At 47.2% G+C, this 6857-nt stretch overlaps 1 pseudogene; it reads right to left on the reverse strand.

Annotated features, from left to right (window-relative positions):
- Positions 1–1285: 1285 nt before the first annotated feature.
- LOC141573920 (zinc finger protein 281-like) lies at positions 1286–5246 on the reverse strand (annotated as a pseudogene).
- Positions 5247–6857: the final 1611 nt, after the last annotated feature.

The following is a 6857-nucleotide window of genomic DNA, read 5'->3' on the forward strand; positions in this document are numbered from 1 at the left end:
GTAATCTGTATTTGTGTACCTTTTTTTAACTTTAAAATCTTTGAATGAAATGTTTAATACTCATCAGAAAAAAATCCAAAATCTTTTCACCAAACCCTCAGGGAAAACTGCCACTTCAGGAAGGTGCCCTACGTTACAGCACAGCCCCTGCACACCTGCTCCCGGCCGCCTGCACAGCAGCTTGAGAAGTGTAAATGCGGAGAGCAAACAGTGCCCTTTGGGGTCCGGCCAGCCAGGGCCTGACTCCCAGGGATGCTATTTATTCTGTCTCTAAAGTGGGGGTAATCATGCCCAGTTTGTGATCGCTGTAGGGATTACATGGGACAGGGGATGCGGGGAAAGTGTCTGGCATCACACCCAGCACGTAGCAAGAGCTCAGTATCACCATCACCCGTCACTGTCGTATTACTATTCGACACTGTTCATTACTCTTCCTCCTTATAAACAATGGAATAAATCACAAGAACGCTAGTTTCTCTATGAAGTCGGGTTTCCTAAAATCTCTTTGAGAGGCTGTGCAATTAAATCCAGTGAATGAAAAGCTTCAGCTTCAGAGATACGTCCTCTGCTCTGACACTTTCCCATGTTGGTGTTGGAAAATTTTGTTCCACTCTTAACTCCGTATTTTTTTTTCTATCATCAACATACTTCTACCCTCCTCTTTTGCCCACTTTTTCTTCTCCCTCCCCTCCCCTGCACATTCACGTTTGTCGCAGGGACCTCTAGGAGGCTCACTTCAGGGGCTGTGTGTTGGGGTGAACTCAGTGGTGAGAACTGGGGCCCGTGACAGCCCCAGCGAGGACAGGCCGCACTCAGCAGGAGCAGAGCACAGGAGCCCCACACTGAGTCCAAGGACATGACTCTGCCCCTCAGCAGGGGCCGCGGGTCCCCGTGAGATCACCTTTGGATTTGGAGGTCACCGCCTTGGCGGGTTCTCAGGAACCAGCACAATGATTCAGCTCCTACACTCCCCGAGGAAGGGGTTTCCGAAGCTTCCGTGGGTGCGGTCATCACAGTGAGTCTCCGCTGCTTGACCTGCTCAAACAACCCTGCTTACAGATTTTCCTCCTAATCATTGTTTGGGGGAAGGAAAAGGCACTACTTTAATGTAATTGATTCTCAGATTCCTAGACTTAACTTGATTGCTGGCTATGAACACAAAGGATTAATTCTTTTCTTTTGAAAAGGATGTTTTTCACATATACCAAGTAGAAAATGTTAACATTCATGTTCCTTCATTGACCTGAATTGTTTGTGAGAAATAAAGAATGCAAGAAAAAAGCCAGTGTAGGAATTTTTTTTATTTTAAAAGTAAAAAGGTGTTTCCAGAAGACATCTCATATTGACCTCATAATTTTAGTGGGGGAGATTCCTTCCTTCAACGCCATACGACTCAACTTCAGTTTTTAGAAACCCCAGTAGGCGGGGCCAGGAACTTATAAACCAGGTCCTACTCGCCTGCAGTGCTCTGGTGGTGGGTCCCTCGGCTCAAATAATGTGTTCCTGCTCTTCTTCTGAGATGTGGAAATAACATAGCTTCAGCTTACTCCACAGGTTTGCAGGGGAGGTCAAATCACATGATGCGGAGACTTCTCGAAGGAGTAGGTGAGGATGTATGGGGGGATTATGGGGGCTTTGCCTCCTGCATTGATCTGGTTTTAGTTATGCTATTTACTTACAAGTTTAAACCATCATTAAGGGAGCTCATAAATTGTGCCATTTGTCACAGTGGGACATGGTTTGAGAAACTCTCAGTCGGAGTATGTGCTTTGTATAAATGTTTTTATCGGGTTCAGAGAGAATGTGGGCTTGTGGAGACGTGGGCTGGGGAGATGTGGGTTGGAGACATGACGTGCGCTTAGGGAGATGACGCGGGCTTTGGGAGATGAAAGGGGCTTGGGGACAGAAAGCGGGCTTGGGAGATGATTTGTGCTTGTGGAGAGGATGTGGGCTTGAGATGAAGCAGGCTTGGGGTGGTGAGGTTGGCTTGGGGAACTGTAGGCCTACAAACATGATGTGGGCTTGGGGAGACTATGTGGGCTTGGGGAGATGGTTGCTTGGGGAGATAATGCGGGCTTGGGGAGATGATGCGGCTCTGGGAGATGACAGGGGCATGCGAAAATGATGCAGACTCACAGATACTACGCCAACTTGGGATCATGATGTGGGCTCGGCTAGAAGATGCGGGCTTGGGAAATGATGCAGGCTTGGGGAATTGATGTGCCTTTTGGGAGATGTGGGCTTGGGGAGATGATGTGGGCTTGGGGAGATGTTGTGGGCTTGGGGACATGATGCGGGCTTGGGGAGATGTGGGCTTGGGGAGATGAAGCGGGGTTAGGGTGGTGAGGTCAGGTTGGGGACATGTGGGCCTGGAAACACGATGAGGGCTCGGGGAGATAATGTGGGCTTGGGGATATGTCGGCTTGGGGACATGATGCAGGCTTGGGGACATGACACAGGCTCGGGGACACAACACAGGTTCAGGGAGATGACATGGACTTGGAGAACTGATGTGGGCTTGGGAAGATGTGGGTTTGGGAAGATGTGGGTTTGGAAAAATGTGGGCTTGGAGAGATGATTCAGATTCGGGGAGATGATGTTGGCTTGGGGAGATGTTGGCTCGGGGAGATGATGCGGGCTCAGGGAGATGATGGGGGCTCGAGGAGATGACGCGGGCTTGCAGACATTTTATAGGCTCGGAGACATGACATGGGCTCGCTGACATAACCTGGGCTCGAGGACATGACACGGGTTCAGGGAGATGACGTGGGCTTGGGGAGATGATGTGGGCTTGGGGAGATGATGCAGGCCTCTGTAAATGATGCAGGTGTGCAGATATTACGCCGGCTTGCAGACATGACACAGGCTCGGCTAGATGATGAATCCTTGAGAAATGAAGCGGGCTTGGGGAGATAATGTGCCTTTTGGGAGATTTGGGCTTGGGGAGATGATTGGGCTTAGGGAGATGATGCGGGCTTGGGGAGATGATGTGGGTTTGGCGAGATGATGCGGGCTTGGGGACATGATGTAGGCTTGGGGAGATGATGCGGGCTTGGGGAAATTATTGGCCTTGGGGGGATGATGCGGGCTTGGGGAGATGATGCAGGCTCGCAGACATTTTGGGGGCTTGTGGACATAATGTGGCCTCACTGACACGACACGGGCTCTGGGACATGACGCCGCTCGGGGACACAAGACAAGTTCAGGGAGATGACGTGGACTTGGAGAGCTGATGTAGGCTTGGGAAGATGTGGGTTTGGAATGATGTGGGCTTGGAGAGATGATTCAGACTTGGGGAGATGATGTTGGCTTGGGGAGATTACATGGGCTCAGGGAGATGACCCCGGCACGTGGAGATGATGTGGGCTCCCTTATATGGCATCGGCTCGGGGACATGACACCGGCTCGGGGAGATGACATGGGCTCATGGAGATGATGGGGGCTCGGGGAGATGTGGGTTGGAGACATGATGTAGGCTTGGGGAGATGACTGGACTATGGGAGATGACTTGGGCTTGGGGTGATGAAGCGGTCTTGCAGATACGCTGTGGGCTAAGGGAGATGATGCAGGCTTTGGGAGATGACGTGGGCTTGGGAGATCATGCGGGCTAGAGGGGATGATTTGTGCTTGGGGACATGTTGCGGGCTTAGGGTCGTGAGGTCGGCTTGGGGACATGTGGGCCTGGAAACATAATGCGGGTTCGGCTTTTCTCCACAGTGCGTCCTCTTGGGTCTCTCCATGTGGTACTTCTGGATGAACTTCATGCTGCACTCGGCGCGCCCGAACGTCTTCTCGGGACTGGATCTTCTCGTGTCTCTGCAGCAGGTACTTGTGGATGAAGCCCGTGCTGCGTGCTGCACTGCCTGCGCTGGAAGGGCCGCTCCCCGGTGTGGATGAGGACGTGCCTCCGCAGGTGGTAGCAGCTCCGGAAAGCGGCGCTACAGTGATGGCAGATGTGCGGTTTCTGACGGGGGGAGAGCAGGGCGCCTTCCCCGTCTCCCACCAGCGGCGGTTTGGAAGATGCGCTCAGCTTCCTCTTGGCTTTGATTCCCTGAGATTCTGGCTTTGGCCTCTTCACATTCTTGACGCTCGCGTCTGGCTTTGGCTCCTCGGGGCCACGGGGGTCCTCGGTCCGGCCGCCGCCCAGCAGCACGTTGCGGGAGTGCGGGTCCGGCGGGTGCAGGACGCTCAGGTCCTGGATGACGCCGTGGCCTCCCCGGTCCCCGCCGCCCGCTCGTCCGCCCCGGCGAACAGGCCCCCGGAGCCCTGGTGCAGGGGGGCGCCCGGCGGGTCCTCGGGCTCGGCCGGCTTGTCCTGCTTGATGCTGACCGGCGACTGCAGGAAGCCCCCGGGGGTCCTCTGCGCCGGGAAGGCCGCGCGGGGCGCCGCCGGCTCCTTCTTGAAAGTCCCGTCTGAGGTGGGCGCCAGGGTGGGGGGAGTCTCGGCGGCCGTGCCCGCGGGCGGGGCGAAGCTGGCCACCGGGGCCAGCCGGTGGTTGAACTTGAGCATCCCCGGCGGGAAGCTGGGCTCCATCTCCGGCCGCTGCCGCCGCCGCCGCCGCCCAGGAACGCGCTGCCGACTTTCATGTCCCCGGAGCAGGCCTGGGGGTCCCGCCGCCACCGCCTCCGGTTCGTAAAAATCTATAGTTTAAAACTTACACGATTTTTGGTTCTACAAACGTTTCTAAATTGTACTTGCATAATTTTAAATGTGGGGAAATCTTTACAATAGTGAATATCATGTTTTTATTTTCTTTTTATTTAAATTTTCCAGGTTTTTGTATGTTTCAGTGTTATAAAGAAACAAAATTTTTAAAAACCTTTGCTCTTTTTGCTGATTATTATTTTTTAGTTCACTATTTTAGATTTTTAAAATTAACTTCTATTTTTTATTTCATATTTTTCGTAAATTGGATCATTAACCCACTCATTTTCAGATTTTTATTTTAAAATAGTAAGTCAGTAAAACATAAAGCATACTGGTTGTAAATAGTGAATTATTTACACATTTGTTTTCTTAATATAGTTTAGTTGTGACCCATGCATGTTATTTTTACTATTCTTTTTTATTATTATCTAGATATTTAAATTCAATAGTTAATTTCCTCTTTGATCCGTAGTTAGGAAATAGTTCTTTATTTATGGACGATTAAGTGTTTTTAATATAGTTTCTAACTCTGAACTTTTAGGATTGTGATCAGGAATTATGGTCTAGAAAAGCTTCATTGTATTTTGTGTTCAAGGGGAATTCACGTTTTCTAATGTCCTATGACCATGAGGAGACACAATGAGTAACGTTCAGCATGAGAAAAGTCACAGCCCGGACAATGATCTGCCCTCCCCTCTCTGCCTCACGGATCACACCCTGCACAGCTCCAGGTCAGCAGGCTGCGTCCCTCTTGGCTTCCTTGCCCCTCCTCTAACACAGGAGGCATGATTCTACCTCAGGTCCTTTGCACTTGCTCTTCCCTGTGTGGATCCTACTTTTCCAAATAGCCATATGATCTACAGAGTCAACTTTTTTTTTTAACGGACTCAACTTCTAGTTTTTAATTTAAGTACTCTCTAATTCAAATAGCTCATCTGCTTCTTTCCTCCACTCTCAATTCCTCTGTTGGTCAAAGAACAAAATAAAATCTTATGAAAAACAGTTTTGTTCAATGTTTTATTGATCTTTTGCTGTCAACCACTTGTATGCATCTATTATTTTCTAGAGGTTTCTGGATGGAATATATATACAGTTCAATGTGAAAAAAAACAGAAAAATGAAATTTTAAAATAAAAAATGTTATTTTTTAAAAGTTTTTGTTTTTTTAAGTGAGGAGAAAGTATGCTTAATGGGGAATGCCTCTTTATTTGTTTAATCTCATAGTCACATTTTTAGCACCCATTCATAGTTCTTCTTATTCTTTTAATGCACCTGATCCAACACGAGAGAAGGATGTATATCCACAAAGTGGTATCAATTCTAGGAAAAAAATAAACATAGATACAGAATTACATCTGCCTTTTGAGTACCACATAAAAGAGAAAGAAAAGTTGTGCACAAAGGAAGTAGAGTGAATCTGCCAGAATATTTGGCAGAATCAACTGAATAGACCACTTAAAACAATTGATTTTTGATATCCTTAAATTACATTATTGCTACCTGAATCCTTGCAGAAAATAAAAGGAAAGGTAGAGAGCAGTCTAACGATGTGATTCTTATCCCTGCTTCCCCAAATTTGTTTGCATTATAGAGGGAAAAAAATCTCATTCATGTTAAAGATTAGAGCAAAATAAATTTTAAGTCTTTTGAATTCAGTAGGGACTTTTGACTAGAGATCTTATTTGGAGATTTAAACAATTCTCTTATGACACTTTCTCTATTAAACATGCAATTTTCTTTCAAAAATAAGTAAGAAAGAATGACGTTGATAACAAAATGAACTATTTGATGTGTTATTATCATTTACTGCAAAAGTTAAAATAAATCTTGGAAAATTTATCAATTACCAAACTGTAAATATTCATACATGAGCAGAGTTAAATTTTGTATTCTTGCATAGTGTTGTGCAGAAGTTTAGTTAAATTTATAATCTAGTAAGTAGTTCTTTTAAGTTTTAAGAAGATATCTTTTATTTACACACGTAGATATCATACAAATTAAAAAGAACATTTGGAGAGGGTAGCATCCTGGCAATTAATTGAAAGAAGTGTGTCTAGAAGGAAGGTATAATAATTCTTGAAGAGCTTCTGCTCATCTTGTTTTGAGTTCTGAGAACTCACCATTTAGGAAGCGTAGTCATTAGTGGTAATCTTCACAAGGGTCATTTTGTGGACGTGGTGGTGTGTTCAAGGTAGAATCAGAGGTAAAGA

The sequence above is a fragment of the Camelus bactrianus genome, chromosome 18 (genome assembly GCF_048773025.1).
Source record: "Camelus bactrianus isolate YW-2024 breed Bactrian camel chromosome 18, ASM4877302v1, whole genome shotgun sequence".
NCBI lineage: Eukaryota > Metazoa > Chordata > Mammalia > Artiodactyla > Camelidae > Camelus > Camelus bactrianus.